Here is a 12664-nt window from a genome sequence, read left to right on the forward strand (position 1 = left end):
CATTAGGGCCATCTGCAGGTGGGCTGGGTGGGAGGAGAAGACCCCCTACAACCCCCTATAGTTTGCATCTATATATCTGGGTAGGGGAGTCGGACAAGAGGGTGGGAGAGTGCAGGTCTGGGAGCTCACACAGCTTTGGTATTGCCTGTTTTTTTTTTTTTTCTAATGCTACAATCATAAATATTTCACAAATTGGAAATGATGAGGGGCATGTCAAAAAAATAAAACATTTTGACTTCTTGGTATGTTCAGTTCAGGGGTGAATTTTTCTTTCCATAAAATGTCTGGTCGTGTTGCTTGTTACGATGTTGTTTTTGCAATAAATAATTTTCTTTTAAGTTGGAGAAGAAAAGGATGTCCTACTTTCGCCTGTGGCTCTAAATGGTGACCGTATTTTCAAAGTCCCAAACCGGGAGTCTGATACCCGGCCTGACGGAATATTTGAAATGGAGGCGGGGCGGTGCCAGGACGGAATATTTGCAATGGGGGTGTCTGTCCGAGAAAGTCTGGCCTCCTAGCTGCCACGTCCCGTGCCCCGTGAGCAATGGCATTTCTAAATTACAGAGACAGGCCCCTGGATACCCACTGGTGCAACTTGGGGACCCATAGATTTTCTAAATTGATATCCATATATACACATACACACTCATATATAAACTATTTATTGCTATTAATACAAAGTGAAGAGCAGCCTTCCCAGAGGACAAAACCAAACCCACAGACATCCTCTCCAGGGTCTCAGTGCGTGAAAGACCCGGCTCCTTCCCGCCTGCGCTGCTGCCCGCACTGGCCGGGCTGCCTGAATGAAAGGTCTGTGAGCATCTGCGCGGTGCAGACCACACGCCCCCACGGCCTCACACTGCGGATTCTGTCTTCTAGCCGGTGGAGGACGCTTCCCAGGCTCTGAAAGTAGCAATTCTTCAGGCGTGAGTGCTGGTGGAGGATTATCATTTAAATCAGCTGGCTCTTACTTTCTGAAGTGCTAAGAAAGGAGGGTGGTGAGGAGTGTGTGTGAACGGCTAACATTTGTGGAGTGTCTGCCGCGTGCGGAGAAACTTGATACATAATTGCTGTCTATCTATAGATATCCATAGACGTCTGCAGATGTATGTAAACGTAGATATATTATAGGTAGACAGCAATTTGTATATATATGTTTTATATATATCAAATATCTGCACGTAGGCGCAGATGTGGGGGTGGAGACTGGCGAGGGAGAAGGTGGAAGTTCTCTTTTTACTGCTTCCATTTGCTTGGTGAAATACAAAGCAAGACCTTTACAGCTGGAAGGAGTCACTTCAAGGTTTCAAAAGTGGAGTCGTGGGCATCTAAATCATCCTCGTTTTGCTTTTGTAATTTTGATTTCTCCCTAACAAGCGTGCAATATTGTACCTTTTTTTTCTTTTTTAACACGGGGTCTCGCTCTGTCACCCAGGCTGGAGAGCAGTGATGCGATCTTAGCTCACTGCAGCCTCACACTCCTGGGCTCAAGCGAACCTCCTGCCTCAGCCTCCTGAGCAGCTGGGACTACAGGTGCACGCCACCACGCCCGGCTTGACTTGGTTTCTTTATTTGTAAAATGGGGATGATAATATCTGTGACATTCAATCTACTGGGTTAGAAGAATCTTACATCAGAAAATGCATGCAAAGATAATTTGAAAAGAATCAGTGTGGCGTGGATATAAAATGTTCTTATGGTTATGTCTGGTGTTGGTAGCGAAGAATGAGGCAAGGGAGGGATCTAAGCAGAGGCTAGAATCATCAATTTACTTCTCACAAGCTACTCAATAGTCTTAGGAGCAAAAACTGCTTTTTTGATTCAGATTGGGCTGCATCCTTTTATCAAGCTTCTGACTGAGATTAAAAGCTTTGTCCTCAACCCTGGAAACCAAAATATGAAACATGCTTCCTTTGCTCTTACATCGAGTTAACTTTATCGCTTGACATTCTAAGTTAAAATATTTCCTACTGAGCTAGGTTTTTCTTTTTGCCTTCGGATACATTAATTGTGAACATTTACCCCAATTTTTGTATTTGTATTCAAAACCACCCAGAGAATATATAGCTGTGATTCTTTTGTTCTTTTTTTCAAATTACTGTGATTGCCTGGTTAGATATGTGTCAGCACACAGGCCTGCTGCTTGTCATCATTAGACACATTCATAGAAATCTGCTCAATAAAAAAAATCACAAGATAAAGATAAAACCACTTATTTAAGGCATTTTGTATGAATTAAGTAATGATAGTGGAGTCACATAACTCTTCCTCAAGTATAATTCTGAACCGCTTTTGCGTTTCTCGGCGTTTGAATATCTCATTGTCGGCGTCAAAGATGATAAAATAAAAAGACGATACTGAGTTTCTGCTGTTGTACATTGGGTACACTATGGCAGACAAATATTCTCTAATCTTGGCTTTCAACTTATTTACATCCCCCTTTTTAAGACAGTAAATAACCCCAGCATTAACGAATATTTTGAAAAATGAGAAAAACACAACCTTCTCGTCATCTGAATATATTATAACAATTTTTGCTCTAGTGTGTTCCCAGTCCATCATTGTTTTTGTACGTACGCAGTATCACGTGGTTGCGATCATAGTACGCATACAATTTTGAATATACATTTTTAGAGTTTCATTTAAAAGAGAATGTTTTTCAGGCTACAGAATAATTTCCCAAGTTATGTTTCTACCTTTGGTCAAAAGTTGATTATGTCAGAAAAAATCTGAGATCAAGAGACCTTGTTAAGACATCTAAAGCAACTTCAGTGAATATTTTTTGGTTTCTATCTTTATGAAGAGCCTGTGATTTACGCTGTCTCAGAACAATTACAGCAGTGAAATATATTTCCTGATCGTTGCTTATTTCAGGTACCATTATGTTTCAGGTTTGTGGTGGGTTGATTGCAAATGTGGCCCCAAGTTTTCTCCGCTGCTTGTATCCACACTCTTTGCAACGTGACTTTGCGTTTTCCCATCCCTGGGATCCAGGCTGACCTGTGATACGCATTGGCCAGTGGAACGCAGCAGAAGAGATGGAGTGTCAGTTCGGAATTTAAGATTCAAGAGGTTCTGCACACTTCCATTCCAGCTGCTGTGTGAGCTAGCCTGGGCTAGCCTGCTGGAGGATGAGAGACCACGTGGATTAGGGGCAGGTCAACCCAAATGAGGCCCAGCCCCCAGCCAGCCGCCTGCTGACCGCAGATGCGTAGGTGAGTCCAGCCAAGCTTAGCTGAGCCTAACACAGGTGAGCAGAACTATCTAGCTGAGAAATCATACATGGTTGCTATTTTAAGCAACTAAGTCGGGTAACTTATTGTACAGCATTATTTTGGTAATACATAACTAATAGGGGTTCTATCCCATTTTGGGCAATTCTAATTTTTTCTTTTTGGGTCTGTATTGTAACAAAAAGTTGCAAAATTGAGGTGGGGGGCACAGAGAGGACAGATGCTTTCCTCCCATTGCTGTTACCTATCTTCCACGAGTGCCCTAAGATTTGTAGAAGCTTTTGATTGAGGAGGACTTCTAAGCCCACTGAAGTCTTGAGCTCTACAACCTACCTTAGAGCTTTCATGCTACTTTCTTCCATGGAGTTAGTGTGAGGCAGGACTGCCTTTACTTTTCCCCTTTTTTATCCAATCTATAATGTCTTCTCAACAGATTTTCAAGTGAGCAGGAAAGTGGAAAAGATAAATGAAAATTTGAGTGGTATTGTTAAAGGAGAATTGGTCTCTAAGCTGCAAGGTAACATCTAATTAACCTCAGTTTGAGGCCAGGCCCATGATAATAGAAGTGCCCAACGCACAGGAACTCACAAAACCACCTGAAATTTAAACAATTCGTTCTTACATAGGGGAGATGCTGTGGTTTTGTTGTTATTTATTTTTATTCTGATTTTAAATGATTTATGATATTATGCTCATCTTTATCTCAGATATAGTATTTCTCTGTATAGTATGTATATAACAAATTCCTCATATGAAATGATGTCACTGCGTGGACTTAGGTATCTCATGGGCAGGGCAAGTCCCCAGACATAGCAACAACCCTTCGCCAACCAGCCAGCTGCGGTCCAGTATATGGCGTTCTGTTCCCGATTTCTAGAAACATGCTCTGATGAGGAGGTTGATTACGTTCTTCCACGAAGAGGGAGAATGAACTAAATCTGCTCTTCCCCCATTTTAAAACATTCGTTTTATACATTCCATTGTAAATAAACACAAACACAATTAGCTTTATAAATCAGCAAAATAAGAAAAATAGAAGGAAACAACTAGTCCCTCATCATCCTATCACCCAAAGACAACCACTATGAAGAGCTTGGAGTCTTTATTTCCAGCGTTTGAAATTTGTTTCTAGACCTAATCAGAAATGCAGATAAATAAACAGAAGACACTCACATATACAAACTAAATAAGGATAAGAGCAAAGTCAGACATTCGACTGGGTTTGGAAGTCAAGTGCGTGGCCCTCCACCCTGTTCCCTCCTTTAAAATATGAGGACAATGGTGTTGTCACAGGGTGGGAGGTGGTGGCGAGAGTAAGGGGAACTCGTGGACAGACAGGCTTAGCTCAGGGCCGGGCAGAGAACAAAATTCACTATTCATCACATCAAACAGAGCGAACATCAATGTAGTGCTTACTGCATGCCAGCCACTGTTCTGATCACTTTCTATATATTAACTCATTTAATCCCCCCAACGATCCCATATATTAACTCATTTAACCCCCTCCCAGGTGAGGGGAAGCGAGACCTCCCATTTTACACAGATACCTTGAGTAACTTGCTCAAGTTTGGAAGCTGGATTCAAATTCGCATAGTCTGTTTATGACATCCTTGCTCTAAAACCCTGTGTGCTTATTTTAAATAAATAAGAATTATTCGTCTCACTTCCTGACGGACTCCAACAGGCACGCTGGCCATTTAGAAGGAGCCCCTTTGGCACAGCCGTGGTGGTGTTGCCTCCCCGTTGCAATCATTTACTGACTTAAAAGCGAGTTCCTTTGCAACCGCAATCCCAGAGTCATCCGTCACAATTCGTTTGTGCTACTGCCCATCAGTACCTTTACGTCTCCCCACTTTTCTTTCAGAATACAATAAATTATATTCAAATGGCAGTCAAGGAGGAAACTTTCCTTTCCTTCCTCATCAACAGAGCTGATCGATGGGCGCTGAAGCCCCAGGGAGGCAGCATCTGTTATAACTCGAGGATCCCTGCTTGCGCCGAGGATGAAATTAACAGGCACGGAGTAGTTTGCAGCTCAACATTTGTGCGAGTCTGACACATGCACACATCATTAGCAACTGCATTTGGGAAGAAAGATCGAGGAGGTGAGGGGGAGAGTGGATCTGATTAAGGAGATATTCAAGGAAGGAAATTCAGAGAACTTAGGTAAAAGCTTCATAGCTCAAACGAATGAACCAGAGAGCAGAGCAAATAGCCAGGCGCGTTGGGCAGGTGTTGACAGACAATTGGGATAATTTTGCCTCTGCAACTTTCAAAACAAAGTCATTTCGTGCAGTGAATTCCCAGGAGTGGCTGCCTTTTTTTCACTTAGCTCCGTGGGCTGTGTCTGCTCCACTAAAAAGAAGCCTCTACGAAGGCAAAGATTTTATTGTCTTGTTCATGGCTGCAATCTTGGTTCCTAGTAGATAAAATTAAACACCGGTGGCACGAGTTAACGTAGACTTGCTCAAAGCTTGCATTACCCTGAGCTAGGCAGACAAGGTCTGAGATGGTCAACAGGAATCAGCAGCATGCCAGAAGAATGGCATGGTCCAACTAAAATTCATTGTTCGCTAACGTGTATGGGATCGGTGGTGAAATATTAGCAGAATATTTGTGTGCCCACCAGTACTCTAAGCAAAGGAGGAGATACAATAGAAACATGATCGCGATGAACAGCAGACATTTGCCCAGGGCTTCCTGTTGGCCGGGTGTGTTCTAAGCCCATTACTCACATTAGTGTGATAAATGCTGTCAACACCACCTGTGGGGTAGGTAGGTACAAGTGTAATCACCCCTATTTGACATACAAGGCAACTGGTGCCAGGTGAATTTAGCAACTTGTCCAGAGTCCTACTGCTAGTAAATGGCGGTGCTGGGATTCCATCTGCTTTGCCCTGTATCGCCAGCATCGGCAGCACTGACCCTCCGGGAATTTACCCTTAATCTGAGAACACAAAAGAGACACGTATGAAGCAGAGAGCAATTAAGTCTTAAACTCTGTGGCCCTGACAACAAAAGTAGGCAGAGGAAGCACAGACTGGAGTTTTGTGGAAGGAGGCAGTACTTGCGCTGCCTTGAATGTCACCATTAGTTTGTGTCTCCATCTATCCGTCCTCCCATCTACTCATCTTCTCATCCTCCCATACATTTGTCTAATGAACATTTAGCAAGCTCCAACTATGTGCCAAGCCCTGAGCACTGAAGTGTGGATTTTGTGCTAAAAGAGTCCTATTCAGTATCTTTGCATCTCTGCTCGAAAGGGTTAACATTAAATCACATGCACAACACACGGGGCATCTTCCTTAGGCAGGACAGTTTGGCCCTGTTGATCAACATGGAGAAAGCTCACACCCATGACACAGCCATCCCACAGGAGTTGCCCATGCAGAAATGACCCGTGTTCAAGGTTACTGTTTTTAACAACAAAGGGTTTGAAATAGCCCACATGTTCATCAAAAGGAATCCGCTTAAATAAAACATGATAGCACACCAAGAGATTACTAAGCTGCCATAAAAGGGGTGTAGAAGCTGAAAAGGGAATTATCTTTAAGACATACAAGTGAAAAAAATAAAGAGCGTATGTATAGTATGCCACCATTTGGGTAAAGAGGGGAAATATAAACATCTTTGGTTGGAAATCTATAAAATATCTTCGGAAGGCTACACCAGACACTGATAACATCTGTGGCTTTCAGTGGAGGGAGTAGGTAGTTGAATGGCAAGAGAGGAAGGAGAGGTTTTCCCTGAATATCCTTTTTATATTTTGAGTTTTGAACCTTGTGAATGTATGGACTACATTCTCCTCCAAAAAAAAAAAAATAAAAAATAAAAAAAGACAAAAACAAAAACAAACTCATGTGTCTAGACCCAAGGGTTAGGGGTGTGTCTATGAATGCTGGAGTTTCAATTTCATCCCTCAGATCTCCCGGGACAGTCAGAGAGAAATGCTGGGTGCCAGGATGGGTTACGGCTTGGAACCCCCAACTGCCTGACTCACACTAAGTGCTGCGGTATTTGGTTTCTGCCCTTGGTCAAACCAGATTCCCTCACAGAGGTCCTCTGCCTTTAGCTGGGTAGCGTCTACCAGGACCTTGTGTTTGCAGTTTGGAAGAGGGTGGTCAAGGTGGGCTTCACTGAGACATTTGTGCAAAGCTCGAAGTAGCTGAGGGACTAAGCCCCAAGGACATCTGAGGGAAGGGAATTCCAGAAAAAGGGAATAGCAAGTTCCAGAATCTGAGGTGGTGTTGAGTCACACTATATTTCAGACAGCATTTTCACAAATGCACGGGTAAGTTAGTCATAGCATAGGCTCAGCTGCCATAACAAACATACCCCAAATATAGTAGCTTAGATATGATAGGAGCTTGTGTTTTCTTGCTCTGGAAGTGGATGGCAGGTCTAGGTTCATGGCTCTGATCTAGGAGGGCACCCAGAGACCCAGGTTCCTTCTCTCTTGTTGCTCTGCTATCCCACTAGGGTGGCACTTTTGTCCACATGATCAAAGTGACAGCAATACCACCAAATCCACATTGCGGCCCGAGAGAAGGAGGAAAGAGAGGTGGTCCGAAGTGAGTCCCTTCCTTTCAGAGAAGCTGCACAAGTTGCTTTCATGTGTCTATTCCTTTGGCACAAACTTAGTCAGGTGACTGTGCTCCAAGGGAGTGAAATATTGTTTCCATCATAGGCCCTGCTAAAACTTGGTAACTGGAGGTCTATTAGTAAAAGACGGCAGAAGAGAGCAGATATGGGGAATAGTAGTTTCCTTAACTCTTCTGGTCTGAAGGGAACCAGCCGAAGGTGTGGCTAGCTGGCTCTGGGCAATATGTAATTTCATGTCCATGTTATATTTTTCATTGTTTCCTACCATTTGGATCCCCCAGCTTGCTTCAGAACTCAGCTGAAGTTTGTTTGAAACTCAGAACCAAGTTGCTACGACTCATGAAAGTCTTGTGACCCTCGACCATCTTTAGGGGGAGCGCAGAAACTGAAAGCCGGCGTGGCTCATGTGCTCCTTTGGTGGTGTGGGTGGTTGTGCAGGAAGCCGTGTGGCCCCAGACAAAGCATCTCAACCAGGACATCAGACCTTAGGTTTCCTAACTCCAGCTCTTCCACAGATGAACCCTGTAGCTTCCATTACCTCCGTGATTGTGCTTCAGCTTCCATTTCCGCCAACCAGGGCCAGGAGGAGCAGAAAGTCACAGTACGTTGGGGAAAGAGTCACTCTTAACAGTGATTATTAAGTTCTCTGCAAATGTCAACTGCAGTGGCGCAGTGCTAGATTTGCCCTCAGGATCCTCAGGCTGAGATGAAACAGACACCACAGAGAGTAAAATTAGCTCATACTTGTATGATCATTGTAGTTTAAGGAACAATTTTATATCCATTCTCTGTTTTCATCCTCTCTTTTGAGGTGGATTATTATCGTATTTTTGCTATTATTTCCATTTTACAAATGAAAAAACTGAGATGTAAAGAGATCATGGGCATTACTCAAGGACACGTAGACAGTGTGTGGTTTTCTGTTGCCTCTACGTTCCACAGTATTAAGTGAGATTGATTTAAAAAATCACTCCAGGATGTATTTGTTAAATGAATGGGTAGTATTGGTGAAAAATGTGTTAGAGAACTTTGGGCTCCGTCATAGTAAAGAGAACTCTTGCACAGTTTGGTTAACTTTCCACCTACGCCTCTTTGGTGCATCAGGTTAGGGGATGGCGCCAGCGCTATGAAGCAGGTAGTCTTTGGGGAACATCTCACGTTTCGTGGCCATGCTGTAGTTGAGAAAGCAGGTTCACACGTATCAACAGGGCTGTAGCTAACCAGGGATGGAGGCTGGGTCGTTTTTCTCTTCATAGTCCCTGCAGTGCCTTGCCCACAGTAGGTGACTTCTAAACTTCTATGGGACGACAGCTCATGTTTGGTCCTCAGGACGGCTCAGGGAGGTAAGCAGGACAGATGTCATCCCATGGAATAGGCCTGGAGACTGAGGCACAGGCTGGGTGTCACAGAGTGGAGATACTGCATGGTTAGGGGCAGCCAGTGGTTCCCAGATCTCCCACCCCAGAGTGTCTCACACCCTGCTCCACTTCCAGCTGTCTTACCTCTGAATCCAAAGCACTCACCTGTGTGCCCGCCAAAGGCCCATATATGTATACTTTTTCTCTCAGAAGAAGCCACAGTCTTTTCTTCAGGGATTGTGTTCAGGACTTGAGACAATTGGTCTGGTTCTTGCTCCCTTTCATGAAACGTGGAAATGCATCCATTAAAACATACAGTTCCTGCACTTGAAAATACAAGTGTGTTTTCCTCCCCTTCAACCTTGATACAGAGAATTGATCACTGGTCTATTTCGTCATGTGATTTTTCTGGCAAATGAATGGGGCCAGCAAAACTGCCTTCAGAATCCCTTAGGTCGGCCCTATATTTTGTCCCCGAAACTTATTATTTTCCACAACCAAGTCTCTCGTTCCACTGTTGAGCCCTGCACTATAGCCGACTTGAGTTCGTCATGCCCCTTGACCATGGAGCCGGGCTCCTGGGTCTTCCCTGGAAAGGTTGGCACTCCACCGACTCAGTTGCTTTTCTCTCATTTCCATGTGAGCAAGTCCTGGAATGCCCAGTGTACTTTGTGAGCAAGACAGAGTCTGAATTATGATAACATTTGGCACACCGTACGCTGAACTAAATGAGAGAATCTGAAGGCATCAAGATGGCGAGTTCCATAACATTCATTCATAACAATATTACTGAAGCATCTAGAAACACAGTTCCAGAGTCACAGTAGGTAATTAATGTTTTTGGAATCGCACAGACACGGGAGCAGGTACAGAAGTATGTCCCCCAGGGCGTGTGACAACCAGGTGGGCGAGAGGGCGGGGGATGCATCATCCTTCTTATTCTCCCACTCAACTCAGAGCGTGGATTCCTCTCCCGGCGCAGCATGGGTGGAGCTTGGTCAAGAAAAGTGCATTGCATGTAGTGACCAGCTACGTGACCCTGGGGACGGTAACAGTGTTGGGATCTTTTTTGCTCTGGCCTTGAGTTTCCATGAAGCGGGCAATCCTGGCCTCTTTCTCACCCCCCGTTCCGTCACTCCGCCACCTGCTCCCCGTCTGGCCACTCAGAAAGGACAGGTTCAGCTGTGCTCTGAGTTCTACAGGGCCAGGAGGCGAGTCTGTGATGAGCCAGTGTTGCTTGGGCCCGGGGTGTGAGTCAATTCTGGGCCGCAGCATTCGAAAGCCGAAGCCCTAAGCCACGTTCTCCTTTATTGGCTATATGGTGATAAAGGACATTTTGATCTCCATTTTCCAGATACCCATGTCTGTCTATCAGTTAGTTCTCAACTGCAGTGGGAAGCAGGGATGTTTATTATCGGGCCTTCTTAAAACTCCTCAAGCATTGTTCATTCAAAGTCCTGTTGATGGGAAAGTTAATCTGTTCTCATTATTTATCATTAAACTACTGATGGAGTAGGTACTACGTATCTACCTTAGCTCACGCTGTTTAATTTGGGTGTTAACTTGCCCAGGGAATATCTCTAAGGAAGCTGCCAATAATTCATTAGCAGCTTATAGAGGATCCTTTTTCTTTTCGTCCAAGTTATTTTAAAATGCAACGGTCGGGAGATTTATCAAGCATTTTGAAGTTATTATTGGGCGTTTCTTGTAGCTTGCCTGAGGGTGGCAGCATTTATGGGAATCTTCCTAATTTTCCAGTGGCTCCCCAAATGCACACTGTGACTTTCATTTTTATTTCGAAAGAACTCAAAGAAATGTAACGCTCCTAAGAGGGGGTGCAAATTGTGGAGAGAGAGATACACAGGAATGTGAATGTTCCGTTTTACATTATTAACGGAGACAGCTAAGAGCCTTGCTGGCAACATACATCTTTTTATCGTGGCTTAAGTACATCTGGGCACCTCTGCTCCTTCTAGCTGTCCGTTCCCAGGGCATCCCAGCCTCATGCCTGGTCCCCAGTGACCCAGGGTGCAGCACTGTGAAAGGAGAGCCACTTCTTCCTTCCCCTTGGCCTCTCTGGGAAGATGGTTGGGGGGCAGGTGCGATGGTTGGGTCCAACAGCCAAGGGACCCAAGCCTGGGATTGGGTTTGGGGACAAAGCCTCTGCGTGCATGGCGGGTGGGGTTGGATGAGAGAGACTCTGCCAAGCCTGAGGGTACACAGTACTGAACCCCAATGCACCTCAGCTTCATTTACGGGGATTCCCGCCTCTCCTCCAAACCAGCCTCTTTTACTGTGATGAACCTCCCAGACCTGCTGCCACTGCTTTCTTTCCATGAGCTGATTTACTCAGACTGGTTATCCACTTTCTCTAATTCTAAAGCCAAACCTTTAAAACTCATATAATTTCTTAAATAGCTTTTCTTTAGGGCCATGATAAAAATATTATCTTAACTGAATAATAAAAGCCTGAAACATTTGACCCAGTATTTCTACCTCAAGCACATAAATGAAGATCTGGGAAAAGATTGTGACTAGGGTATTTATCTCAACATGGATAGAGAAAAATCACAAGCAACCTAATTACTCATCAACAGGCGATTGGTTAAATAAACTAGGATATATCCGTATGATGGACTATTGCAGGGCCATGAAAAGGTCATAGGATTATATTGATGCACATATAAATATGTTCAAAAATGCTATGTGAAATGTTCTACAAAACAGAACACAGTGTGATAATAAAAGCCATGATTTTCTGCCTAATGCTAAATAATTCTTACAATACCTCAATGAGGTAAGAAGTAGACTAGCCATTTTCAAGATGAGAAAACTGAGGCTTGAGGAATTTAAATTACTTGCCTAAAGTCATGTGCAAATGGTAGAGCTGGGCAAGCGATTTAATTCAACCTCTGATCCCCACAGTCTGTGTTGCTTGGTTTAAAATAGTCTAATACTCAAAGACACAGAGAGACGTCGAGAAGATATACAGGACAGCAAAATGTTCCGAGTAGTTAACTCTTATGGTGGGATTAAAGATTATTTTAATTTTCTTCTTTTTACATTTTTACATATTTTCATTTATCAGAGGTAAACATGTTCTCTCTCTCACTCTCCCCCCTTCATTAATTTATTCAACAAATGTTATGAAAAGCCTTCTGCAGAACTCTAGGCACTGTTCTAGCCCTGGAAATAGAGTGGGAACAAAGCTAACAAAAATCCTTGCCCTCGTGGAGTTTATATTCTAATGATGGGAAGGCAGACAATATCCCAAATAAATAAGCCGAGTACATAGTAAATTTGAATGTGATGAGTGCAATGGAAAAAATAAAACAGCGAAGGGAGATAGGGAGGGCCAGGGTAGAGGGGTTATGATTGCCGTGACAAATAGGGTGGGTCAGTGTTGGCGTCACTGAGAAAGTAACATTTGAGCAAAAATTCGAGTGCTGTGCAGGTTTTGGCCTGAATCAT

Source organism: Propithecus coquereli, unplaced genomic scaffold (genome assembly GCF_000956105.1).
Source record: "Propithecus coquereli isolate 6110/MARCELLA unplaced genomic scaffold, Pcoq_1.0 Scaffold162, whole genome shotgun sequence".
Classification (NCBI taxonomy): domain Eukaryota; kingdom Metazoa; phylum Chordata; class Mammalia; order Primates; family Indriidae; genus Propithecus; species Propithecus coquereli.